Source organism: Carica papaya, chromosome 5, assembly GCF_054855325.1.
Source record: "Carica papaya isolate Zhongbai chromosome 5, ASM5485532v1, whole genome shotgun sequence".
NCBI lineage: Eukaryota > Viridiplantae > Streptophyta > Magnoliopsida > Brassicales > Caricaceae > Carica > Carica papaya.
Genome location: NC_142313.1, coordinates 29,534,482 through 29,558,715, shown reverse-complemented (window position 1 = coordinate 29,558,715; position 24,234 = coordinate 29,534,482). Strand labels below are relative to the sequence as shown.

At 46.6% G+C, this 24,234-nt stretch overlaps 5 non-coding genes and 44 pseudogenes across 5 annotated transcripts; 20 read left to right on the top strand and 29 right to left on the bottom strand.

Annotated features, from left to right (window-relative positions):
* Window positions 1-228: 228 nt before the first annotated feature.
* On the top strand, window positions 229-346 carry LOC148261096 (5S ribosomal RNA; annotated as a pseudogene).
* Window positions 347-352: 6 nt separating this feature from the next.
* LOC148261095 (5S ribosomal RNA) lies at window positions 353-471 on the top strand (annotated as a pseudogene).
* Window positions 472-675: 204 nt separating this feature from the next.
* Window positions 676-794, top strand: LOC148261094 (5S ribosomal RNA; annotated as a pseudogene).
* Window positions 795-1,354: 560 nt separating this feature from the next.
* On the top strand, window positions 1,355-1,473 carry LOC148261093 (5S ribosomal RNA; annotated as a pseudogene).
* Window positions 1,474-1,678: 205 nt separating this feature from the next.
* Window positions 1,679-1,797, top strand: LOC148261092 (5S ribosomal RNA; annotated as a pseudogene).
* Window positions 1,798-1,997: 200 nt separating this feature from the next.
* On the top strand, window positions 1,998-2,116 carry LOC148261091 (5S ribosomal RNA; annotated as a pseudogene).
* Window positions 2,117-2,324: 208 nt separating this feature from the next.
* On the top strand, window positions 2,325-2,443 carry LOC148261090 (5S ribosomal RNA; annotated as a pseudogene).
* A 561-nt stretch (window positions 2,444-3,004) lies between these two features.
* LOC148261089 (5S ribosomal RNA) lies at window positions 3,005-3,123 on the top strand. Its single transcript, XR_015820447.1, has one exon. It is a non-coding gene; the product is annotated as a 5S ribosomal RNA (ribosomal RNA).
* A 559-nt stretch (window positions 3,124-3,682) lies between these two features.
* Window positions 3,683-3,801, top strand: LOC148261088 (5S ribosomal RNA; annotated as a pseudogene).
* A 202-nt stretch (window positions 3,802-4,003) lies between these two features.
* LOC148261087 (5S ribosomal RNA) lies at window positions 4,004-4,122 on the top strand (annotated as a pseudogene).
* A 563-nt stretch (window positions 4,123-4,685) lies between these two features.
* On the top strand, window positions 4,686-4,804 carry LOC148261086 (5S ribosomal RNA; annotated as a pseudogene).
* A 561-nt stretch (window positions 4,805-5,365) lies between these two features.
* Window positions 5,366-5,484, top strand: LOC148261085 (5S ribosomal RNA; annotated as a pseudogene).
* A 559-nt stretch (window positions 5,485-6,043) lies between these two features.
* LOC148261084 (5S ribosomal RNA) lies at window positions 6,044-6,160 on the top strand (annotated as a pseudogene).
* A 206-nt stretch (window positions 6,161-6,366) lies between these two features.
* LOC148261083 (5S ribosomal RNA) lies at window positions 6,367-6,485 on the top strand (annotated as a pseudogene).
* A 564-nt stretch (window positions 6,486-7,049) lies between these two features.
* On the top strand, window positions 7,050-7,169 carry LOC148261082 (5S ribosomal RNA; annotated as a pseudogene).
* Window positions 7,170-7,371: 202 nt separating this feature from the next.
* Window positions 7,372-7,490, top strand: LOC148261081 (5S ribosomal RNA; annotated as a pseudogene).
* Window positions 7,491-7,699: 209 nt separating this feature from the next.
* On the top strand, window positions 7,700-7,817 carry LOC148261080 (5S ribosomal RNA; annotated as a pseudogene).
* A 563-nt stretch (window positions 7,818-8,380) lies between these two features.
* Window positions 8,381-8,499, top strand: LOC148261079 (5S ribosomal RNA; annotated as a pseudogene).
* Window positions 8,500-9,061: 562 nt separating this feature from the next.
* LOC148261078 (5S ribosomal RNA) lies at window positions 9,062-9,180 on the top strand (annotated as a pseudogene).
* A 559-nt stretch (window positions 9,181-9,739) lies between these two features.
* LOC148261077 (5S ribosomal RNA) lies at window positions 9,740-9,858 on the top strand (annotated as a pseudogene).
* Window positions 9,859-10,388: 530 nt separating this feature from the next.
* LOC148261076 (5S ribosomal RNA) lies at window positions 10,389-10,507 on the bottom strand (annotated as a pseudogene).
* A 205-nt stretch (window positions 10,508-10,712) lies between these two features.
* LOC148261075 (5S ribosomal RNA) lies at window positions 10,713-10,831 on the bottom strand (annotated as a pseudogene).
* Window positions 10,832-11,036: 205 nt separating this feature from the next.
* LOC148261074 (5S ribosomal RNA) lies at window positions 11,037-11,155 on the bottom strand (annotated as a pseudogene).
* Window positions 11,156-11,360: 205 nt separating this feature from the next.
* On the bottom strand, window positions 11,361-11,479 carry LOC148261073 (5S ribosomal RNA). The gene has a single exon (XR_015819971.1). It is a non-coding gene; the product is annotated as a 5S ribosomal RNA (ribosomal RNA).
* A 204-nt stretch (window positions 11,480-11,683) lies between these two features.
* On the bottom strand, window positions 11,684-11,802 carry LOC148261072 (5S ribosomal RNA; annotated as a pseudogene).
* A 205-nt stretch (window positions 11,803-12,007) lies between these two features.
* LOC148261071 (5S ribosomal RNA) lies at window positions 12,008-12,126 on the bottom strand (annotated as a pseudogene).
* Window positions 12,127-12,331: 205 nt separating this feature from the next.
* Window positions 12,332-12,450, bottom strand: LOC148261070 (5S ribosomal RNA). The gene has a single exon (XR_015820906.1). It is a non-coding gene; the product is annotated as a 5S ribosomal RNA (ribosomal RNA).
* A 563-nt stretch (window positions 12,451-13,013) lies between these two features.
* On the bottom strand, window positions 13,014-13,132 carry LOC148261069 (5S ribosomal RNA; annotated as a pseudogene).
* Window positions 13,133-13,341: 209 nt separating this feature from the next.
* On the bottom strand, window positions 13,342-13,460 carry LOC148261068 (5S ribosomal RNA; annotated as a pseudogene).
* Window positions 13,461-13,664: 204 nt separating this feature from the next.
* On the bottom strand, window positions 13,665-13,782 carry LOC148261067 (5S ribosomal RNA; annotated as a pseudogene).
* Window positions 13,783-14,343: 561 nt separating this feature from the next.
* Window positions 14,344-14,462, bottom strand: LOC148261066 (5S ribosomal RNA; annotated as a pseudogene).
* An 806-nt stretch (window positions 14,463-15,268) lies between these two features.
* Window positions 15,269-15,387, bottom strand: LOC148261065 (5S ribosomal RNA; annotated as a pseudogene).
* A 204-nt stretch (window positions 15,388-15,591) lies between these two features.
* Window positions 15,592-15,710, bottom strand: LOC148261064 (5S ribosomal RNA). Its single transcript, XR_015820888.1, has one exon. It is a non-coding gene; the product is annotated as a 5S ribosomal RNA (ribosomal RNA).
* Window positions 15,711-16,598: 888 nt separating this feature from the next.
* LOC148261063 (5S ribosomal RNA) lies at window positions 16,599-16,717 on the bottom strand (annotated as a pseudogene).
* Window positions 16,718-16,828: 111 nt separating this feature from the next.
* Window positions 16,829-16,947, bottom strand: LOC148261062 (5S ribosomal RNA). Its single transcript, XR_015820470.1, has one exon. It is a non-coding gene; the product is annotated as a 5S ribosomal RNA (ribosomal RNA).
* A 561-nt stretch (window positions 16,948-17,508) lies between these two features.
* On the bottom strand, window positions 17,509-17,630 carry LOC148261061 (5S ribosomal RNA; annotated as a pseudogene).
* A 453-nt stretch (window positions 17,631-18,083) lies between these two features.
* LOC148261060 (5S ribosomal RNA) lies at window positions 18,084-18,202 on the bottom strand (annotated as a pseudogene).
* Window positions 18,203-18,410: 208 nt separating this feature from the next.
* LOC148261059 (5S ribosomal RNA) lies at window positions 18,411-18,529 on the bottom strand (annotated as a pseudogene).
* Window positions 18,530-18,733: 204 nt separating this feature from the next.
* Window positions 18,734-18,852, bottom strand: LOC148261058 (5S ribosomal RNA; annotated as a pseudogene).
* A 560-nt stretch (window positions 18,853-19,412) lies between these two features.
* On the bottom strand, window positions 19,413-19,531 carry LOC148261057 (5S ribosomal RNA; annotated as a pseudogene).
* Window positions 19,532-19,736: 205 nt separating this feature from the next.
* Window positions 19,737-19,855, bottom strand: LOC148261056 (5S ribosomal RNA; annotated as a pseudogene).
* Window positions 19,856-20,418: 563 nt separating this feature from the next.
* On the bottom strand, window positions 20,419-20,537 carry LOC148261055 (5S ribosomal RNA; annotated as a pseudogene).
* A 209-nt stretch (window positions 20,538-20,746) lies between these two features.
* Window positions 20,747-20,865, bottom strand: LOC148261054 (5S ribosomal RNA; annotated as a pseudogene).
* Window positions 20,866-21,069: 204 nt separating this feature from the next.
* Window positions 21,070-21,188, bottom strand: LOC148261053 (5S ribosomal RNA; annotated as a pseudogene).
* A 205-nt stretch (window positions 21,189-21,393) lies between these two features.
* Window positions 21,394-21,512, bottom strand: LOC148261052 (5S ribosomal RNA; annotated as a pseudogene).
* Window positions 21,513-22,425: 913 nt separating this feature from the next.
* LOC148261051 (5S ribosomal RNA) lies at window positions 22,426-22,544 on the bottom strand (annotated as a pseudogene).
* Window positions 22,545-23,106: 562 nt separating this feature from the next.
* On the bottom strand, window positions 23,107-23,225 carry LOC148261050 (5S ribosomal RNA; annotated as a pseudogene).
* A 209-nt stretch (window positions 23,226-23,434) lies between these two features.
* LOC148261049 (5S ribosomal RNA) lies at window positions 23,435-23,553 on the bottom strand (annotated as a pseudogene).
* A 204-nt stretch (window positions 23,554-23,757) lies between these two features.
* LOC148261048 (5S ribosomal RNA) lies at window positions 23,758-23,876 on the bottom strand (annotated as a pseudogene).
* Window positions 23,877-24,234: the final 358 nt, after the last annotated feature.

Below are 24,234 nucleotides of genomic sequence, written 5' to 3'. Positions count from 1 at the left end.
GGAGTTCCTCGTGTTGCACCCATCTTTTTGCAGATGATTCTTTCGACGTTATGCGCGACTTGATTTATGGTCCGCAGGTTTATTCGCAAATGTGAGTTACGGCGCTGTGGCATTTTACTTGATATTAGAACGAGTACGGGAGGTGCAGTGCGCACGCACAAGGAAACAAATGACGGGAGGAGGAAGAAAAGAGAAGGAGCGTATGTATTTGAAGCGCAAAATTAAACAAGTGGCATCATACCAGCAATAATGCACTGGATCCCATCAGAACTCTGCAGTTAAGTGTACTTGGGCGAGAGTAGTACTCGGATGGGTGACCTCTTGAGAAGTCCTCGTATCGCAACAATTAAACAGGTGCGATCACACCAGCACTAATGCACCGGATCCCATCAGAACTCCACAGTGAAGTGTGCTTGGGCGAGATTAGTACTCGGATGGGTGACCTCCTGGGAAGTCCTCGTGTCGCTCTAATTTTTTTCAGACGGGTCGTTCGACGTTACGCGCGTCTGGAACTAGGGTCCGCTAGTTTATACGCAAATGTGAGTCAATAAGCAGGGGCATTTTAATCGATATTAGAACGAGAATGAGAGGTGAAGTGTGAACGCACAAGGAAACAAATGACGGGAGGGGGAAGAAAGGAGAATGAGTGTATGTATTTGCAGCGCGAAATTAAACAGGTGCAATCATACCAGCACTAAAGCTCCAGATCCCATCAGAACTCCGTAGTTAAGTGTGCTTGGGCGAGAGTAGTACTCGAATGGGTGACCACTTGGGAAGCCCTCGTGTTGCACCAATTTTTTTTCGGATGGGTTGTTCGACGTTACGCGCGAATGGAATTATAAACTGTTGGTTCATTTGCAAAGGTGAGTCACGTTGCCGGGGCATATTACTTGATATTAGAACGAGAAAGAGAGATGCAGAGTGCACGCACAAGAAAACAAATGACGGGAGGGGGGATGGAAGGAGAAAGAGTGTATGTATTTGTAGTGCAGAATGAAACATGAGGGATCATACCAGCACTAATGCAACGGATTCTATCAGAACTCCGCAGTTAAGGGTGCTTGGGCGAGAAAAGTACTCGGATGGGTGACCTCATGCGAAGTCCTTATATTTCACCCATTTTCTTAGGAAGTTCTCGTGTTCCACCCATTTTTTTGCAGATGATTCTTTCGACGATACGCTCGACTTGAATTATGGTCCTCAGGTTTATTCGCAAATGTGAGTCACAGCACCGTAGCATTTTACTTTATATTAAAAGGAGCACGGGAGGTGCAGTGCGCACGCACAAGGAAACAAATGACGGGAGGGGGAAGAAAGGAGAAAGAGTTTATGTATTTACAGCGCAGAATTAAACGGGTGTGATCATACCAGCACTAATGCACCGGATCCCATCATAACGCCGCAGTTAAGTGTGCTTGGGCGAGAGTAGTATTCGAATGGGTGACCTCCTGGGAAGTCCACGTGTCGCACCAATTTTTTTTCAGACGGGTCGTTCGAAGTTACGCGCGACTGGAACTAGGGTCCACTGGTTTATACGCAAATGTAAGTCAAGAAGCAGGGGCATTTTAATCGATATTAGAACGAGAATGAGTGGTGAAGTGTGAACGCACAAGGAAACAAATGACGGGAGGGGGAAGAAAGGAGAAGTAGTGTATGTATTTGCAGCGCGAAATTAAACAGGTGCGATCATACCAGCACTAAAGCTCCGGATCCCATCAGAACTCCGCAGTTAAGTGTGCTTGGGCGTTGGTAGTACTCGGATGGGTGACCTCTTGGGAAGTCCTCGTATCGCAACAATTTTTTTTCAGATTGGTCGTTCGACGTTACGCGCGACTGGAACTATGGTCCGCTTGTTTATACGCAAATGTGAGTCAAGAATCTGGGGCATTTTAATCGATTTTAGAACGAGAAGGAGAGGTGCAGTGTGAACGCACAAGGAAACAAATGATTGGGGGGGGGGGAGAAGGAGTGTATGTATTTTCAGCACGAAATTAAACAGGTGCAGTCATACCAGCACAAATGCACCGGATCCCATCAGAACTCCGCAGTTAAGTGTGCTTTGGCGAAAGTAGTACAATGATGGGTTACCTCAAGGGAACTTCTCGTGTTGCACCCATTTTCTTTTTTTCAGATGTGCCGCTCGACGTTACGCGCGACTTTAATTATGGTCCGCATATTTATTCGCAAATGTGAGTCACGGCGCTGTGGCATTTTACTTGATATTTGAACGAGAACGAGAGGTGCAGTGCGCACGCACAAGGAAACAAATAACGGGAGGGGAAGAAAGGAGAAGGAGTTTATGTATTTGCAGCGCGAAATTAAACAGGTGCGATCATACCAGCACTAATGCATCGGATCCCATCAGAACGCCGCAGTCAAGTGTGCTTGGGCGAGAGTAGTATTCGAATGGGTGACCTCCTGGGAAGTCCTCGTGTCGCACCAATTTTTTTTCAGACGGGTCGTTCGACGTTACGCGCGACTGGAACTAGGGTCCACTGGTTTATACGCAAATGTGAGTCAAGAAGCAGGGGCATTTTAATCGATATTAGAATGAGAAGGAGAGATGCAGAGTGCACGCACAAGGAAACAAATGATGGGAGGGGGGATGGAGGAAGAAAAAGTGTATGTATTTGCAGCGCAGAATGAAACATGAGCAATCATACCAGCACCAATGCAACGGATTCTATCAGAACTCCGCAAGTTAAGGGTGCTTGGGCAAGAGTAGCACTAGGATGGGTGACCTCCTGCGAAGTCCTTATATTTCACCCATTTTCTTAGGAAGTCCTCGTGTTCCACCTATTTTTTTGCAGATGATTCTTTCGACGATACGCGCGACTTGAATTATGGTCCTCAGTTTTATTCGCAAATGTGAGTCACGGCACCGTAGCATTTTACTTGATATTAGAACGAGCACGGGAGGTGCAGTGCGCACGCACAATTAAACAAATGACGGGAGGGGGAAGAAAGGAGAAAGAGTTTATGTATTTGCAGCGCAAAATTAAAAGGGTGCGATCATACCAGCACTAATGCACCGGATCCCATCAGAACTCCGCAGTTAAGTGTGCTTGGGTGAGAGTAGTACTCGGATGGGTGATCTCCTGGGAAGTCCTCGTGTCGCACCAATTTTTTTTCAGACGGGTCGTTCGACGTTACGCGCGACTGGAACTATGGTCCGCTTGTTTATACGCAAATGTGAGTCAAGAAGCAGGGGCATTTTAATCGATATTAGAACGAGAAGGAGAGGTGCAGTGTGAATGCACAAAGAAACAATTGATGGGAGGGGGAGGGAAGGAGAAGGAGTGTATATATTTTCAGCACGAAATGAAACAAGTGCGATCATACCAGCACTAATTCAACGGATTCTATCAGAACTCCGTAAGTAAGGGTGCTTGGGCGAGAGTAGTACCAGCATGGTTTACCTCCTGCGAAGTCCTTATATTTCACCCATTTTCTTGTGAAGTCCTCGTGTTGCACCCATTTTTTTGCAGATGATTCTTTCGACGTTACGCGCGACTTCAATTATGGTCCTCAGGTCTATTCGCAAATGTGAGTCACGACACCGTAGTATTTTACTTGATATTAGAACGAGCACGGGAGGTGCAGTGCGCACGCACAAGGAAACAAATAACGGGAGGGGGAAGGAAGGAGAAGGAGTTTATGTATTTGCAGCGCGGAATTAAACGGGTGCGATCATACCAGCACTAATGCATTGGATCCCATCAGAACTCCGCAGTTAAGTGTTCTTGGGCGAGAGTAGTACTCGGATTGGTGACCTCCTGGGAAGTCCTTGTGTTGCACCAATTTTTTTTTAGACGGGTCGTTCGACGTTACGCGCAACTTGAACTATGGTCCGCTAGTTTATACGCAAATGTGAGTCAAGAATCAGGGGTATTTTAATCGATATTAGAATGAGAAGGAGAGGTGCAGTGTGAACGCACAAGGAAACAAATGATGGGAGGGGAGGGGAAGAAGGAGTGTATGTACTTTCAGCACGAAATTAAACAGGTGCGGTCACACCAGCACAAATGCACCGGATCCCATCAGAACTCCACAGTTAAGTGTGCTTTGGCGAAAGTAGTACAATGATGGGTTACCTCCTGGGAAGTTCTCGTGTTGCACCCATTTTCTTTTTTTCAGATGTGCCGTTCGACGTTACGTGCGACTTTAATTATGGTCCGCAGATTTATTCGCAAATGTGAGTCACGGCGTCGTGGCATTTTACTAGATATTTGAACAAGAACGAGAGGTGTAGTGCGCACGCACAAGGAAATAAATGACGGGAGGGGGAAGAAAGGAGAAGGAGTGTATGTATTTGCAGCGTGAAATGAAACAGGTGCGATCATACCAGCACTAATGCAACAGATTCTATCAGAACTCCGTAGGTAAGGGTGCTTGGGCGAGAGTAGTACTAGCATGGGTTACCTCTTGCGAAGTCCTTATATTTCACCCATTTTCTTGTGAAGTTCTCGTGTTGCACCCATTTTTTTGCAGATGATTCTTTCGACGTTACGCGCGACTTGAATTATGGTCCTCAGGTTTATTCGCAAATGTGAGTCACGGCGCTGTAGCATTTTACTTGATATTAGAACGAGAACGGGAGGTGCAGTGCGCACGCACAAGGAAACAAATGACGGGAGGGGGAAGAAAGGGGAATGAGTTTATGTATTAGCGGCGCAAAATTAAAGAGGTGCTTTCATACAAGCACTAATGCACCAGATCCCATCAGAACTCCGCAGTGAAGTGTGCTTGGGCGAGATTAGTACTCGGATGTGTGACCACCTGGGAAGTCCTCGTGTCGCACCAATTTTTTTTCCAAACGGGTCGTTCGAGGTTATGCGCGTCTGAAACTAGGGTCCGCTGGTTTATACACAAATGTGAGTCAAGAAGCAGGGGCATTTTAATCGATATTAGAACGAGAATGAGAGGTGCAGTGTGAACGCACAAGGAAACAAAAGACGGGAGGGGGGATGGAGGGAGAAAAAGTGTATGTATTTGCAGCGCAGAATGAAACATGAGCAATCATACCAGCACCATTGCAACAGATTCTATCAGAACTCCGCAAGTTGAGGGTGCTTGGGCGAGAGTAGTACTAGCATGGGTTACCTCCTGCGAAGTCCTTATATTTCACCCATTTTCTTAGGAAGTCCTCGTGTTGTACCCATTTTTTTGGAGATGATTCTTTCGACGTTACGCGCGACTTGAATTATGGTCCTCAGGTTTATTCACAAATGTGAGTCACGGCACCGTAGCATTTTACTTGATATTAGAACGAGAACGGGAGCTATAGTGCGCACGCACAATGAAAAAATGACGGGAGGGGGATGAAAGGGGAATGAGTTTATGTATTTGCAGCGCGAAATTAAACAGGTGCAATCATTCCAGCACTAATACACCGGATCCCATCAGAACTCCGCAGTTAAGTGTGCTTGGGCGAGAGTAGTACTCGGATGGGTGACCTCTTTGGAAGTCCTCGTGTCGCACTAATTTTTTTTCAGACGGGTCGTTCGACGTTACGCGCGACTGGAACTAGGGTCCGCTGGTTTATACGCAAATGTGAGTCAAGAAGGAGGGGCATTTTACTCGATATTAGAACGAGAATGAGAGGTGAAGTGTGAACGCACAAGGAAACAATTGACGGGTGGGGGAAGAAAGGAGAAGGAGTGTATGTATTTGCAGCGCGAAATTAAACAGGTGCGATCATACCAGCACTAAAGCCCCGGATCCCATCAGAACTCTGCAGTTAAGTGCGCTTGGGCGATAGTAGTACTCAGATGGGTTACCTCCTGCGTACTCCTTATATTTCACCCATTTTCTCGAGAGGTCCTCGTGTTGCACCCATCTTTTTGCAGATGATTCTTTCGATGTTACGCGCGACATGATTTATGGTCTGCAGGTTTATTCGCAAATGTGAGTCACGGCGCCGTGGCATTTTATTTGATATTAGAACGAGTACGGGAGGTGCAGTGCGCACGCACAAGGAAACAAATGACGGGAGGAGGAAGAAAAGAGAAGGAGTGTATGTATTTGAAGCGCAAAATTAAACAAGTGGCATCATACCAGCACTAATGCACTGGATCCCATCAGAACTCTGCAGTTAAGTGTGCTTGGTCGAGAGTAGTACTCGGATGGATGACCTCTTGGGAAGTCCTCGTATCACAACAATTTTTTTTCAGATGGGTCGTTCGACGTTACGCGCGACTGGAACTATGGTCCGCTGGTTTATACGCAAATGTGAGTCAAGAATCAGGGGCATTTTAATCGATATTAGAACAAGATGGAGAGGTGCAGTATGAACGCACAAGGAAACAAATGATGGGAGGGGGGGAGGGAAGAAGGAGTGTATGTATATTCAGCACGAAAATAAACAGGTGCGGTCACACCAGCACAAATACACCGGATCCCATCAGAACTCCGCAGTTAAGTGTGCTTTGGCGAAAGTAGTACAATGATGGGTTACCTCGTGGGAAGTTCTCGTGTTGCACCCATTTTCTTTTTTTCAGATGTGCCATTCGACGTTACGCGCGACTTTAATTATGGTCCGTAGATTTATTTGCAAATGTGAGTGACGGCGCCGTGGCTTTTTACTTGATATTTGAACGAGAACGAGAGGTTCGGTTCGCACGCACAAGGAAACAAATGACGGGAGGGGGGATGGGAGGAGAAAGAGTGTATGTATTTGCAGTGCAGAATGAAACATGAGGGATCATACCAACACTAATACAATGGATTCTATCAGAACTCCGCAGTTAAGGGTGCTTGGGCGAGAAAAGTACTCGGATGGGTGACCTCCTGCGAAGTCCTTATATTTCACCCATTTTCTTGGGAGGTCCTCGTGTTGCACCCATCTTTTTGCAGATGATTCTTTCGACGTTACGCATGACTTGATTTATGGTCCGCAGATTTATTCGCAAATGTGAGTCACGGCACTGTGACCTTTTACTTGATATTAGAACGAGTACGGGAGGTGCAGTGCGCACGCACAAGGAAACAAATGACGGGATGAGGAAGAAACGAGAATGAGTGTATGTATTTGAAGCCCAAAATTAAACAAGTGGCATCATACCAGCACTACTGTACTGGATCCCATCAGAACTCTGCAGTTAAGTGTGCTTGGACGAGAGTAGTACTCAGATGGGTTACCTCTTGGGAAGTCCTCGTAACGCAACAATTTTTTTTCAGATGGGTCGTTTGACGTTAGGCGCGACTGGAACTATTGTCCGCTGTTTATACGCAAATGTGAGTCAAGAATCAGGAGCATTTTAAACGATATTAGAACGAGAAGGATAGGTGCAGTGTGAACGCACAAGGAAACAAATGATGGGAGGGGGGGAGGGAAGAAGGAGTGTATGTATTTTCAGCACGAAATTAAACAGGTGCGGTCACACCAGCACAAATGCACCGGATCCCATCAGAACTCCGCAGTTAAGTGTGCTTTGGCGAAAGAAGTACAATGATGGGTTACCTCCAGGGAAGTTCTCGTGTTGCACACATTTTCTTTTTTTCAGATGTGCCGTTCGACGTTACGCGTGACTTTAATTATGGTCCGCAGATTTATTCGCAAATGTGAGTCACTGCGCCGTGGTATTTTACTTGATATTTGAACGAGAACGAGAGGTGCAGTGCGCACGCACATGGAAACAATTGACGGAAGGGGGAAGAAAGGAGAAGGAGTTTATGTATTTGCAGCGCGAAATTAAACAGGTGCGATCATACCAGCACTAATGCACCGGATTCCATTAGAACTCCGCAGTTAAGTGTGCTTGGGCGAGAGTAGTACTCGGATGGGTGACCTCCTGGAAGTCCTTGTGTCGCCCTAATTTTTTTTTTCAGACGGGTCGTTCGACGTTACGCGCGACTGGAACTAGGGTCCCCTGGTTTATACGCAAATGTGAGTCAAGAAGCAGGGGCATTTTAATCGATATTAGAACGAGAAGGAGAGATGCAGAGTGCACGCACAAGGAAACAAATGACGGGAGGGGGGATGGAGGGAGAAAAAGTGTATGTATTTGCAGCGCAGAATGAAACATGAGCAATCATACCAGCACCAATGCAACGGATTCTATCAGAACTCCGCAAGTTAAGGGTGCTTGGGCGAGTGTAGCACTAGGATGGGTGACCTCCTGCGAAGTCCTTAAATTTCACCCATTTTCTTAGGAGGTTCTCGTGTTGCACCCATTTTTTTGCAGATGATTCTTTCGACGATACGCGCGACTTGAATTATGGTCCTCAGGATTATTCGCAAATGTGAGTCACGGCACCGTAGCATTTTACTTGATATTAGAACGAGCACGGGAGGTGCAGTGCGCACGCACAATTAAACAAATGACGGGAGGGGGAAGAAAGGAGAAAGAGTTTATGTATTTGCAGCGCAGAATTAAAAGGGTGCGATCATACCAGCACTAATGCACCGGATCCCATCAGAACTTCGCAGTTAAGTGCGCTTGGGCGAGAGTAGTACTCGGATGGGTGACATCCTGGGAAGTCCTCGTGTCGCACTAATTTTTTTTTCAGACGGGTCGTTCGACGTTACGCACGACTGGAACTAGGGTCCACTGGTTTATATGCAAATATGAGTCAAGAAGCAGGGGCATTTTAATCGATATTAGAACGAGAAGGAGAGATGCAGAGTGCACGGAAAAGGATACAAATGACGGGAGGGGGGATGGAGGGAAAAAAAGTGTATGTATTTGCAGCGCAGAATGAAACATAAGCAATCATACCAGCACCAATGCAACGGATTCTATCAGAACTCCGCAAGTTAAGGGTTCTTGGGCGAGAGTAGCTCTAGGATGGGTGACCTCCTGCGAAGTCCTTATATTTCACCCATTTTCTTAGGAAGTCCTCGTGTTGCACCCATTTTTTTGCAGATGATTCTTTCGACAATACGCGCGACTTGAATTATTGTCCTCAGGTTTATTCGCAAATGTGAGTCACGGCACCGTAGCATTTTACTTGATATTATAACGAGCACGGGAGGTGCAGTGCGCACGCACAAGGAAACAAATGACGGGAGGGGGAAGAAAGGAGAAGGAGTTTATGTTTTTGCAGCGAAAAATTAAAAGGGTGCGATCATACCAGCACTAATGCATCGGATCCCATAAGAACTTCGCAGTTAAGTGCGCTTGGGCGAGAGTAGTACTCGGATGGGTGACCTCCTGGGAAGTCCTCGTGTCGCACCAATTTTTTTTCAGACGGGTCGTTCGACGTTACGCGCAACTGGAACTGGGGTCCGATGGATTATACACAAATGTGAGTCAAGAAGCAGGGGCATTTTAATCGATATTAGAGCGAGAAGGAGAGGTGCAGTGTGGACGCACAAGGAAACAATTGATGGGAGGGGGAGGGAAGGAGAAGGAGTGTATGTATTTTCAGCACGAAATGAAACAAGTGCGATCATACCAGCACAAATACAGCGGATTCTATCAGAACTCCGTAGGTAAGGGTGCTTCGACGAGAGTAGTACTAGCATGGGTTACCTCCTGTGAAGTCCTTATATTTCACTCATTTTCTTGTGAAGTCCTCGTGTTGCACCCATTTTTTTGCAGATGATTCTTTCGACATTACGCGCGACTTGAATTATGGTCCTAAGGTTTATTCGCAAATATGAGTCACGGCACCGTAGTATTTTACTTGATATTAGGACGAGCACGGGAGGCGCAGTGCGCACGCACAAGGAAACAAATGATGGGAGGGGGAAGAAAGGAGAAGGAGTTTATGTATTTGCAGCGCGAAATTAAACGGGTGCGATCATACCAGCACTATTGCCCTGGATCCCATCAGAACTCCGCAGTTAAGTGTGTTTGGGCGAGAGTAGTACTCGGATGGGTGACCTCCTGGGAAGTCCTGGTGTTGCACCAATTTTTTTTCAGACGGGTCGTTCGACATTACGCGCGACTGGAACTATAGTCTGCTGGTTTATACGCAAATGAGGGTCAAGAATCAGGGGTATTTTAATCGATATTAGAACGAGAAGGAGAGGTGCAATGTGAACGCACAAGGAAACAAATGATGGGAGGGGGGGAGGGAAGAAGGAGTGTATGTATAAGGACTTCCTAAGAAAATGGGTGAAATATAAGGACTTCGCAGGAGGTCACCCATCCCAGTGCTACTCTCGCCCAAGCACCCTTAACTTCCGGAGTTCTGATAGAATCCGTTGCATTGGTGCTGGTATGATTGCACATATTTCTAACTGCGCTGCAAATACATACACTTTTTCTCCCTCCATCCCCCCTCCCGTCATTTGTTTCCTTGTGCGTGCACTCTGCATCTCTCCTTCTCGTTCTAATATCGATTAAAATGCCCCTGCTTCTTGACTCACATTTGCGTATAAACCAGTGGACCCTAGTTCCAGTCGCGCGTAACGTCGAACGACCCGTCTGAAAAAAAAATTAGTGCAACACGAGGACTTCCCAAGAGGTCACTCATCCGAGTACTACTCTCGCACAAGCACACTTAACTGCGGAGTTCTGATGGGATTCGGTGCATTAGTGCTGGTATGATCGCACCTGTTTAATTTCGCGCTGCAAATACATAAACTCCTTCTCCTTTCTTCCCCCTCCCGTCATTTGTTTCCTTGTGCGTGCGCACTGCACCTCACGTTCTCGTTCAAATATCAAGTAAAATGCTACACTGCTGTGACTCACATTTGCGAATAAACCTGAGGACCATAATTCAAGTCGTACGTAACGTTAAAAGAATCATCTACAAAAAAATGGGTGCAACACGAGGACTTCCCATGTGGTCACCCATCCGAGTACTACTCTCGCCCAAGCAAACTTAACTGCGGAGTTATGATGGGATCTGTTGCATTAGTGTTGGTATGATCGAACCTGATTAATTTCGCGCTGCAAATACATAAACTCCTTCTCCTTTCTTCTCCCTCCCGTCATTTGTTTCATTGTGTGTGCACTCTGCATCTCTCTTTCTCGTTCTAATATCAAGTAATATGCCCCTGCACCGTGACTCACCTTTGCAAATGAACCAGCGGTTTATAATTCTATTCGCACCTAACGTCGAACAACCCATCCGAAAAAAAATAGGTGCAACATGAGGGCTTCCCAAGTGGTCACCCATCTGAGTACTACTCTCGCCCAAGCACACCTAACTGCGGAGTTCTGATGGGATCCGAGGCTTTAGTGCTGGTAAGATCGCACCTGTTTAATTTCGCGCTGCAAATACATACACTCCTTCTCCTTTCTTCCCCCTCCTGTCATTTGTTTCCTTGTGCGTTCACACTTCACCTCTCATTCTCGTTCTAATATCGATTAAAATGCCCCTGCTTCTTGACTCATATTTGCGTATAAACCAGCGGACCCTAGTTCCAGTCGCGCGTAACGTCGAACGACCCGTCTGAAAATAAATTGGTGCGACACGAGGACTTCCCAGGAGGTCACCCATCCGAGTACTACTCTCACCCAAGCACACTTCACTGCGGAGTTCTGATGGGATCCGGTGCATTAGTGCTGGTATGATCGCACCTGTTTAATTTTACGCTGCAAATACATAAACTCATTCCCCTTTCTTCTCCCTCCTGTCATTTGTTTCCTTGTGCGTGCGCACTGCACCTCCCGTTCTCGTTCTAATATCAAGTAAAATGCTACACCGCTGTGACTCACATTTGCGAATAAACCTGAGGACCATAATTCAAGTCGCACGTAACGTTAAAAGAATCATCTGCAAAAAATGGGTGCAACACGAGGACTTCCCAAGTGGTCACCCATCCGAGTACTACCCTCGCCCAAGCAAACTTAACTGCGGAGTTATGATGGGATCTGTTGCATTTGTGTTGGTATGATCGAACCTGATTAATTTCGCGCTGCAAATACATAAACTCCTTCTCCTTTCTTCCCCCTCCCATCATTTGTTTCCTTGTGTGTGCACTCTGCATCTCTCTTTCTCGTTCTAATATCAAGTAATATGCCCCTGCACCGTGACTCACCTTTGCAAATGAACCAGCGGTTTATAATTCTATTCGCACCTAACGTCGAACAACCCATCCGAAAAAAAATAGGTGCAACACGAGGGCTTCCCAAGTGGTCACCCATCTGAGTACTACTCTCGCCCAAGCACACCTAACTGCGGAGTTCTGATGGGATCCGAGGCTTTAGTGCTGGTAAGATCGCACCTGTTTAATTTCGCGCTGCAAATACATACACTCCTTCTCATTTCTTCCCCCTCCTATCATTTGTTTCCTTGTGCGTTCACACTTCACCTCTCATTCTCGTTCTAATATCGATTAAAATGCCCCTGCTTCTTGACTCATATTTGCGTATAAACCAGCGGATCCTAGTTCCAGTCGCGCGTAACGTCAAACGACCCGTCTGAAAATAAATTGGTGCGACACGAGGACTTCCCAGGAGGTCACCCATCCGAGTACTACTCTCGCCCAAGCACACTTAACTACGGAGTTCTGATGGGATCCGGTGCATTAATGCTGGTATGATCGCACCCGTTTAATTTTGCGCTGCAAATACATAAACTCCTTCTCCTTTCTTTCCCCTCCCGTCATTTGTTTCCTTGTGCCTACGCACTGCACCTCCCGTGCTCGTTCTAATATCAAGTAAAATGCTACGGTGCCGTGACTCACATTTGCGAATAAACCTGAGGACCATAATTCAAGTCGCGCGTATCGTCGAAAGAATCATCTGTAAAAAAATGGGTGCAACACGAGGACTTCCTAAGAAAATTGGTGAAATATAAGGACTTCGCAGGAGGTCACCCATCCTAGTGCTACTCTCGCCCAAGCACCCTTAACTTGCGGAGTTCTGACAGAATCCGTTGCATTGGTGCTGGTATGATTGCTCATGTTTCATTCTGCGCTGAAAATACATACACTTTTTCTCCCTCCATCCCCCCTCCCGTCATTTGTTTCCTTGTGCGTGCACTCTGCATCTCTCTTTCTCGTTCTAATATCGATTAAAATGCCCCTGGTTCTTGACTCAAATTTGCGTATAAACCAGTGGACCCTAGTTCCAGTCGCGCGTAACGTCGAACGACCCGTCTGAAAAAAAAAATTAGTGCGGCACGAGGACTTCCTAAGAGGTCACCCATCCGAGTAATACTCTCGCCCAAGCACACTTAACTGCGGAGTTCTGATGGGATCTGGTGAATTAGTGCTGGTATGATCAAACCTGTTTAATTTTGCGCTGCAAATACATAAACTCCTTCTCCTTTCTTCCCCCTCCCGTCATTTGTTTCCTTGTGCGTGCACACTGCACCTCGCGTTCTCATTCAAATATCAAGTAAAATGCCACAACGCCGTGACTCACATTTCCGAATAAATCTGCGGACCAAAATTAAAGTCGCGCGTAACGTCGAACGGCACATCTGAAAAAAAGAAAATGGGTGCAACACGAGGACTTCCCATGAGGTAACTCATCATTGTACTACTTTCGCCAAAGCACACTTAACTGCGGAGTTCTGATGGGATCCGGTGCATTTGTGCTGGTGTGACCGCACCTGTTTAATTTCGTGCTGAAAATACATACACTCCTTCTTCCCTTCCCCCATCCCATCATTTGTTTCCTTGTGCGTTCACACTGCACTTCTCCTTCTCGTTCTAATATCGATTAAAATGCCCCTGATTCTTGACTCACATTTGCGTATAAACCAGCGGACCATAGTTCCAGTCGCGCGTAACGTCGAACGACCCATCTGAAAAAAAATTGTTGCGATACGAGGACTTCCCAAGAGGTCACCCATCCGAGTACTACTCTCGCCCAAGCACACTTAACTGCAGAGTTCTGATGGGATCCAGTGCATTATTGCTGGTATGATCCAACTTGTTTAATTTTGTGCTTCAAATACATACACTCCTTCTCTTTTCTTCCTCCTCCCGTCATTTGTTTCCTTATGCGTGCGCACTGCACCTCTCGTACTCGTTCTAATATCAAGTAAAATGCCACGGCGCCGTGACTCACATTTGCGAATAAACCTGAGGACCATAAATCAAGTCGCACGTAACATCGAAAGAATCATCTGCAAAAAGATGAGTGCAACACGAGGACCTCCCAAGAAAATGGGTGAAATATAAGGACTTCGCAGGAGGTCACCCATCCGAGTACTTTTCTCGCCCAAGCACCCTTAATTGCGGAGGTTTGATAGAATCCGTTGCATTAGTGCTGGTATGATCCCTCATGTTTCATTCTGCACTGCAAATACATACACTCTTTCTCCTCCCATCCCCCCTCCCGTCATTTGTTTCCTTGTGCGTGCACTCTGCATCTCTCTTTCTCGTTCTAATATAAAGTAATATGCCCCGGCACCGTGACTCACCTTTGCAAATGAACCAGCGGTTTATAATTCCATTCGCGCGTAACCTCGAACAACCCATTCGAAAAAAATTAGGTGCAACACGAGGGCTTACCAAGTGGTCACCCATCCGAGTTCTACGCTCGCCCAAGCACACTTAACTGCGGAGTTCTGATGGGATCCGGAGCTTTAGTGCTGGTATGATCGCACCTGTTTAATTAAGCGCACTTAACTGTTGAGTTCTGATGGGATCTAGTGCATTAGTACTGGTATGATCGCACCCGTTTAATTTCGCGCTGCAAATACATAAACTCCTTCTCCTTTCTTCCCCATCCCGTCATTTGTTTCCTTGTGCGTGCGCACTGCACCTCCCGTGCTCGTTCTAATATCAAGTAAAATACTACGGTGCCGTGACTCACATTTGCGAATAAACCTGAGGACCATAATTCAAGTCGCGCGTATCGTCGAAAGAATCATCTGCAAAAAAATTGGTGCAACACGAGAACTTCCTAAGAAAATGGGTGAAATATAAGGACTTCGCAGGAGGTCACCCATCCTAGTGCTACTCTCGCCCAAGAACCCTTAACTTGCGGAGTTCTGATAGAACCCGTTGCATTGGTGCTGGTATGATAGCTCATGTTTCGTTCCGCGCTGCAAATACATACACTTTTTCTCCCTCCATCCCCCCTCCCTTCATTTGTTTCCTTGTGCGTGCACTCTGCATCTCTCTTTCTCATTATAATATAAAGTAATATGCCCCGGCACCGTGACTCACCTTTGCAAATGAACCAGTGGTTTATAATTCCATTCGCGCGTAATTTCGCACTGCAAATACATACACTCCTTCTCCTTTCTTCCCCCTCCCGTCATTTGTTTCCTTGTGCGTGCGCACTGCACCTCTCGTTCTCGTTCAAATATCAAGTAAAATGCCACGGCGTCGTGACTCACATTTGCGAATAAATCTGCGGACCATAATTCAAGTCGCGCGTAACGTCGAACGGTACATCTGAAAAAAAAATGGGTGCAACACGAGAACTTCGCAGGAGGTAACCCATCATTATACTACTTTCGCCAAAGCACACTTAACTGCGGAGTTCTGATGGGATCTGGTGCATTTGTGCTGGTGTGACCGCACCTGTTTAATTTCGTGCGGAAAATACATACACTCCTTCTTCCCTCCCCCCCTCCCATCATTTGTTTCCTTGTGCGTTCACACTGCACCTCTCCTTCTCGTTCTAATATCGATTAAAATGCCCCTGCTTCTGGACTCACATTTGCGTATAAACTAGCGGACTCTAGTTCCAGTCGCGCGTAACGTCGTACGACCCATCTAAAAAAAAATTAGTGCAACACGAGGACTTCCCAGGAGGTCACCCATCCGAGTACTACTCTCGCCCAAGCACACTTATCTGCGGAGTTCTGATGGGATCCGGTGCATTAGTGCTGGTATGATCGCACCAGTTTAATTTCGCGCTGCAAATACATAAACTCCTTCTCCTTTCTTCCCCCTCCCGTCATTTGTTTCCTTGTGGGTGTGCACTGCACCTCTCGTTCTTGTTCAAATATCAAGTAAAATGCCACGGCGTCGTGACTCACATTTGCGAAAAAATCTGCGGACCATAATTAAAGTCGCGCGTAACGTCGAACGACACATCTGAAAAAAAGAAAATGGGTGCAACACGAGAACTTCCCAGGAGATAACCCATCATTGTACTTCTTTCGCCAAAGCACACTTAACTGCAGAGTTCTGATGGGATCCAGTGCATTAGTGCTGGAATGATGCCACTTGTTTAATTTTGCGCTTCAAATACATACACTCCTTCTCTTTTCTTCCTCCTCCCGTCATTTGTTTCCTTGTGCGTGCGCACTGCACCTCCCGTACTCGTTCTAATATCAAGTAAAATGCCACGGCGCCGTGACTCACATTTGCGAATAAACCTGCGGACCATAAATCAAGTCGCGCGTAACGTCGAAAGAATCATTTGCAAAAAGATGGGTGCAACACGAGGACCTCCCAAGAAAATGGGTGAAATATAAGGACTTCGCAGAAGGTCACCCATCCGAGTACTTTTCTCGCCCAAGCACCCTTAACTGCGGAGGTCTGATAGAATCCGTTGCATTAGTGCTGGTATGATCCCTCATGTTTCATTCTGCACTGCAAATACATACACTCTTTCTCCTCCCATCCCCCGTCCCGTCATTTGTTTCCTTGTGCGTGCACTCTGCATTTCTCTTTCTCGTTCTAAAATCAAGTAATATGCCCCGGCACCGTGACTCATCTTTGCAAATGAACCAGCGGTTTATAATTCTATTCGCGCGTAACGTCGAACCACCCATCCGAAAAAAAATAGGTGCAACACGAGGGCTTCCCAGGTGGTCACCTATCCGAGTACTACTCTCGCCCAAACACACTTAACTGCGGAGTTCTGATGGGATCTGGGACTTTAGTGCTGGTATGATCGCACCTCTTTAATTTCGCGCCGCAAATACATACACTCCTCCTTTCTTCCCCCTCCCGTCATTCGTTTCCTTGTGCGTTCACACTTCACCTCTCATTCTCTACCCATCTGAAAAAAAATTGGTGCGACACAAGGACTTCCCAGGAGGTCACCCATCCGAGTACTACTCTCGCCCAAGCACACTTAACTGCAGAGTTCTGATGGGATCCGGTGCATTAGTACTGGTATGATCGCACCCATTTAATTCCGCGCTGCAAATATATAAACTCCTTCTCCTTTCTTCCCCCTCCCGTCATTTGTTTCCTTGTGCATGCGCACTGCACCTCCCGTGCTCGTTCTAATATCAAGTAAAATGCTACGGTGCCGTGACTCACATTTGCGAATAAACCTGAGGACCATAATTCAAGTCGCGCGTATCGTCGAAAGAATAATCTGCAAAAAAATGGGTGCAACACGAGGACTTCCTAAGAAAATGGGTGAAATATAAGTACTTCGCAGGAGGTCACCTATCCTAGTGCTACTCCCGCCCAAGCACCCTTAATTTGCGGAGTTCTGAAAGAATTCGTTGCATTGGTGCTGGTATGATTGCTCATGTTTCATTCTGCGCTGCAAATACATACACTTTTTCTCCCTCCATCCCCCCTCACGTCATTTGTTTCCTTGTGCGTGCACTCTGCATCTCTCCTTCTCGTTCTAATATCGATTAAAATGCCCTTGCTTCTTGACTCACATTTGCGTATAAACCAGCGGACCCTAGTTCCAATCGCCGGTAACATCGAACGACCCGTCTGAAAAAAAATTGGTGCGACACGAGGACTTCCCAGGAGGTCACCCATCCGAGTACTACTCTCGCCCAAGCACACTTAACTGCGGAGTTCTGATGGGATCCGGTGCATTAGTGCTGCAAATACATACACTCCTTCTCCTTTCTTCCCCCTCCCATCATTTGTTTCCTTGTGCGTTCACACTTCACCTCTCATTCTCGTTCTAATAGCGATTAAAATGCCCCTGCTTCTTGACTCACATTTGCGTATAAACCAGCGGACCCTAGTTCCAGACGCGCGTAACGTCGAACGACCCGTCTGAAAAAAAATTGGTGCGACACGAGGACTTCCCAAGAAAATGGGTGAAATATAAGGATTTCGTAGGAGGTAACCCATGCTAGTACTACTCTCGCCCAAGAACCCTTACATACACTTTTTCTCCCCCCATCCCCCCTCCCGTCATTTGTTTCCTTCTGCGTGCACTCTGCATCTCTCCTTCTCGTTCTAATATCGATTAAAATGCCCTTGCTTCTTAACTCACATTTGCGTATAAACCAGCGGACCCCAGTTCCAGTCGCGCGTAACGTCGAACGACCCATCTGGAAAAAAATTTGTGCGACACGAGGACTTCCCAAGAGGTCACCCATCCGAGTACTACTCTCGCCCAAGCACATTTGACTGCGTAGCTCTTATGGAATCCGGTGCATTAGTGCTGGTATGATCGCACCCGTTTAATTCCGCGTTGCAAATACATAAACTCCTTCTCCTTTCTTCCCCCTCCCGTCATTTGTTTCCTTGTGCGTGCACACTGCACCTCTCGTTCTCGTTCAAATATCATGTAAAATGCACGGCGCCGTGACTCACATTTGCGAATAAATTTAGGGACCATAATTAAAGTCGCACGTAACGTCGAACGGGACATCTGAAAAAAAGAAAATGGGTGCAACACGAGAACTTCCCAGGAGGTAACCCATCATTGTACTACTTTCACCAAAGCACACTTAACTGCGGAGTTCTGATGGGATCCGGTGCATTTGTGCTGGTGTGACCGCACCTGTTTAATTTCGTGCTGAGAATACATACACTCCTTCTTCCCTCCCCCCGTCCCATCATTTGTTTCCTTGTGCTTTCACACTGCACCTCTCCTTCTCGTTCTAATATCGATTAAAATGCCCCTGATTCTTGACTCACATTTGCGTATAAACCAGCGGACCTTAGTTCCAGTCGCGCGTAACGTCGAACGACCCATCTGAAAAAAAATTGTTGCGATACGAGGACTTCCCAAGAGGTCACCCATCCGAGTACTACTCTCGCCCAAGTACACTTAACTGCAGAGTTCTGATGGGATTCAGTGCATTAGTGCTGGTATGATGACACTTGTTTAATTTTTCGCTTCAAATACATACACTCCTTCTCTTTTCTTCCTCCTCCCGTCATTTGTTTCCTTGTGCATGCGCACTGCACCTCCCGTACTCGTTATAATATCAAGTAAAATGCCACGGCGCCGTGACTCAAATTTGCGAATAAACCTGCGGACCATAAATCAAGTCGCGCGTAACGTCGAAAGAGTCATCTGCAAAAAGAAGGGTGCAACACGAGGACCTCCCAAGAAAATGGGTGAAATACAAGGACTTCGCAGGAGGTCACCCATCCGAGTTCTTTTCTCGCCCAAGCACCCTTAACTGCGGAGTTCTGATAGAATCCGTTGCATTTGTGCTGGTATGATCCCTCAAGTTTCATTCTGCACTGCAAATACATACACACTTTCTCCTTCCATCCCCCCTCCCGTCATTTGTTTCCTTGTGCGTGCACTCTGCATCTCTCTTTCTCATTCTAATATCAAGTAATATGCCCCGGCACCATGACTCACCTTTGCAAATGAACTAGCGGATTATAATTCCATTCGCGCGTAACGTCGAAAAACCCATCCGGAAAAAAATAGGTGCAACACGAGGGCTTCCCAGGTGGTCACCCATCCGAGTACTACCCTCGCCCAAGCACACTTAACTACGGAGTTTTGATGGGATGCGGAGCTTTAGTGCTGGTATGATCGCACCTGTTTAATTTTGCGCTGCAAATACATACACTCCTTCTCCTTTCTTCCCCCTCCCGTCATTTGTTTCCTTGTGCGTTCACACTTCACCTCTCATTCTCGTTCTAATATCGATTAAAATGCCCCTGCTTCTTGACTCACATTTGCGTATAAACCAGCGGACCCTAGTTCCAGACGCGCGTAACGTCGAACGACCCGTCTGAAAAAAAATTGGTGCGACACGAGGACTTCCTAGGAGGTCACCCATCTGAGTACTAATCTCGCCCAAGCACACTTAACTGCGGAGTTCTGATGGGATCCGATGCATTAGTGCTGTTATGATCGCGCCTGTTTAATTTCGCGCTGCAAATACATAAACTCATTCTCCTTTCTTCCCCCTCCCGCCATTTGTTTCCTTGTGCGTGCGCACTGCACCTCCCGTGCTCGTTCTAATATCAAGTAAAATGCTACGTTGCCGTGACTCACATTTGAAAATAAACCTGAGGACCATAATTCAAGTCGCGCGTATCGTCGAAAGAATCATCTGCAAAAAACTGGGTGCAACATGAAGACTTCCTAAGAAAATGGGTGAAATATAAGGACTTCGCAGGAGGTCACCCATCCTAGTGCTACTCTCGCCCAAGCACCCCTAACTTGCGGAGTTCTGATAGAATCCGTTGCATTGGTGCTGGTATGATTGCTCATGTTTCATTCTGCGCTGCAAATACATACACTTTTTCTCCCTCCATCACCCCTTCCGTCATTTGTTTCCTTGTGCGTGCACTCTGGATCTCTCCTTCTCGTTCTAATATCGATTAAAATGCCCCTGCTTCTTGACTCACATTTGCGTATAAACCAGTAGACCCTAGTTCCAGTCGTGCGTAACGTCGAACGACCCGTCTGAAAAAAAAAATTAGTGCGACACGAGGACTTCCCAAGAGGTCACCCATCTGAGCACTACTCTCGCCCAAGCACACTTATCTACGGAGTTCTGATGGGATCCGGTGCATTAGTGCTGCTATGATCGCACCAGTTTAATTTCGCGCTGCAGATACATAAACTTCTTCTCCTTTCTTCCCCCTCCCGTCATTTGTTTCCTTGTGCGTGCGCACTGCACCTCTCGTTAGAGTTCAAATATCAAGTATAATGCCACGGCGCCGTGACTCACATTTGCGAATAAATCTGCGGACCATAATTAAAGTCGCGCGTAACGTCGAACGACACATCTGAAAAAAAGAAAATGGGTGCAACACGAGAACTTCCTAGGAGGTAACCCATCATTGTACTACTTTCGCCAAAGCACACTTAACTGCGGAGTTCTGATGGGATCCGGTGCATTTGTGCTGGTGTGACCGCACCTGTTTAATTTCGTGCTGAAAATACATACACTCCTTCTTCCCTCCCTCCCTCCCATCATTTGTTCCCTTGTGCGTTCACACTGCACATCTCCTTCTCGTTCTAATATCGATTAAAATGCCCCTGATTCTTGACTCACATTTGAGTATAAACCAGCGGACCATAGTTACAGTCGCGTGTAACGTCGAACGACCCATCTGAAAGAAAATTATTGCGATACGAGGACTTCCCAAGAGGTCACCTATCCGAGTACTACTCTCGCCCAAACACACTTTACTGCAGAGTTCTGATGGGATCCAGTGCATCAGTGCTGGTATGATGTCACTTGTTTAATTTTGCGATTCAAATACATACACTCCTTCTCCTTTCTTCCCCCTCCTGTCATTTGTTTCCTTGTGCGTTCACACTTCACCTCTCATTCTCGTTCTAATATCGATTAAAATGCCCCTGCTTCTTGACTCACATTTGCGTATAAACCAGCGGACCCTAGCTCCAGACGCGCGTAACGTCGAACAACCCGTCTGGAAAAAAATTTGTGCGACACGAGGACTTCCCAGGAGGTCACCCATCCGAGTACTAATCTCGCCCAAGCACACTTCACTGCGGAGTTCTGATGGGATCCGGTGCATTAATGCTGGTATGATCCCACCTGTTTAATTTCGCGCTGCAAATACATAAACTCATTCTCTTTTCTTCCCCCTCGCGTCATTTGTTTCCTTGTGCGTGCGCACTGCACCTCCCGTTCTCGTCCTAATATCAAGTAAAATGCTACAGCGCCGTGACTCACATTTGCGAATAAACCTGAGGACCATAATTCAAGTTGCGCGTAACGTCGAAAGAATCATCTGTAAAAAAATGGGTGCAACACGAGGACTTCACAAGAAAATAGGTGAAATATAAGGACTTCGCAGGAGGTAACCCATGCTAGTAGTACTCTCGCCAAAGCACCCTTACCTATGGAGTTCTGATAGAATCCATTGCATTTGTGCTGGTTTGATCGCACCTATTTCATTTCGTGCTGAAAATACATACACTCCTTCTCCTTCCCTCATTCTCCCATAAATTGTTTCCTTGTGCGTTCACACTGCACCTCTCCTTCTCGTTCTAATATAGATTAAAATGCTCTTGCTTCTTGACTCACATTTGCGTATAAACCAGCGGACACGAGTTCCAGTCGCGCATAACGTCGAACGACCCTTCTGAAAAAAAATTGTTCCGACACGATGACTTCCCAAGAGGTCACCCATCCGAGTACTACTCTCGCCCAAGCACACTTAACTGTAGGGTTCTCATGGGATCCAGTGCATTAGCGCTTGTATGATGCCACTTGTTTAATTTTGCGCTTCAAATACATACACTCCTTCTCTTTTCTTCCTCCTCCCGTCATTTGTTTCCTTGTGCGTGCGCACTGCACCTCCCGTACTCGTTCTAATATCAAGTAAATTGCCACGGCGCCGTGACTCACATTTGCGAATAAACCTGCGGACCATAAATCAAGTCGCGCGTAACGTCGAAAGAATCATCTGCAAAAAGATGGGTGCAACACGAGGACCTCCCAAGAAAATGGGTGAAATATAAGGACTTCCCAAGAGGTCACCCATCCGAGTACTACTCTCGCCCAAGCACGCTTGACTGCAGAGTTCTGATGGGATCCAGTGCATTAGTGCTGGTATGATGCCACTTGTTTATTTTTGCGCTTCAAATACATACACTCCTTCACTTTTCTTCCTCCTCCCGTCATTTGTTTCCTTGTGCGTGCGCACTGCACCTCCCGTACTCGTTCTAATATCAAGTAAATTGCCACGGCGTCGTGACTCACATTTGCGAATAAACCTGCGGACCATAAATCAAGTCGCGCGTAACGTCGAAAGAATCATCTGCAAAAAGATGGGTGCAACACGAGGACCTCCCAAGAAAATGGGTGAAATATAAGGACTTCGCAGGAGGTCACCCATCCTAGTGCTACTCTCGCCCAAGCACCCTTAACTTGCAGAGTTCTGATAGAATCCGTTGAATTGGTGCTGGTATGATTGCTCATGTTTCATTCTGCGCTGCAAATACATACACTTTTTCTCCCTCCATCCCCCCTCTCGTCATTTGTTTCCTTGTGCGTGCACTCTGCATCTCTCCTTCTCGTTCTAATATCGATTAAAATGCCCCTGCTTCTTGACTAACATTTGCGTATAAACCAGTGGACCCTAATTCCAGTCGCGCGTAACGTCGAACGACCCGTCTGAAAAAAAAATTAGTGCAACACTAGGAATTCCCAGGAGGTCACCCATCCGAGTACTACTCTCGCCCAAGTACACTTAACTGCAGAGTTCTGATGGGATCCGGTGCATTAGTGCTGGTATGATCACACCTGTTTAATTTTGCGCTGCAAATACATAAACTACTTCTCCTTTTTTCTCCCTCCCGTCATTTGTTTCCTTGGGCGTGCGCACTGCACCTCTCGTTCTCGTTCAAATATTAAGTAAAATGCCACGGCGTCGTGACCCACATTTTCGAATAAATCTGCGGACCATAATTAAAGTCGCGCGTAACGTCGAACGACACATCTGAAAAAAAGAAAATGGGTGCAACACGAGAACTTCCCAGGAGGTAACCCATCATTGTACTAGTTTCGCCAAAGCACACTTAACTGCGGAGTTCTGATGGGATCCGGTGCATTTGTGCTGGTGTGACCGCACCTGTTTAATTTTATGCTGAAAATACATGCACTCCTTCTTCCCTCCCCCCCTCCCATCATTTGTTTCCTTGTGCGTTCACACTGCACCTCTCCTTCTCGTTCTAATATCGATTAAAATGCCCCTAATTCTTGACTCACATTTGCGTATAAACAAGTGGACCATAGTTCCAGTCGCGCATAACGTCGAACGACCCATCTGAAAAAAAATTGTTGCGATACGAGGACTTCCAGAAAGGTCACCCATCCGAGTACTACTCTAGCCCAAGCACACTTAACTGCGGAGTTCTGATGGGATCCGGTGCATTAGTGATGTTATGATCGCACCTGTTTAATTTCGCGCTGCAAATACATAAACTCATTCTCCTTTCTTCCCCCTCCCGCTATTTGTTTCCTTGTGCGTGCGCACTGCACCTCCCGTGCTGGTTCTAATATCAAGTAAAATACTACGGTGCCGTGACTCACATTTGCGAATAAACCTGAGGACCATAATTCAAGTCGTGCGTATCGTCGAAAGAATCATCTGCAAAAAAATGGGTGCAACACGCGGACTTTCTAAGAAAATAGGTGAAATATAAGGACTTCGCAGGAGGTCACCCATCCTAGTGCTACTCTCGCCCAAACACCCCTAACTTGCGGAGTTCTGATAGAATCCGTTGCATTGGTGCTGGTATGATTGCTCATGTT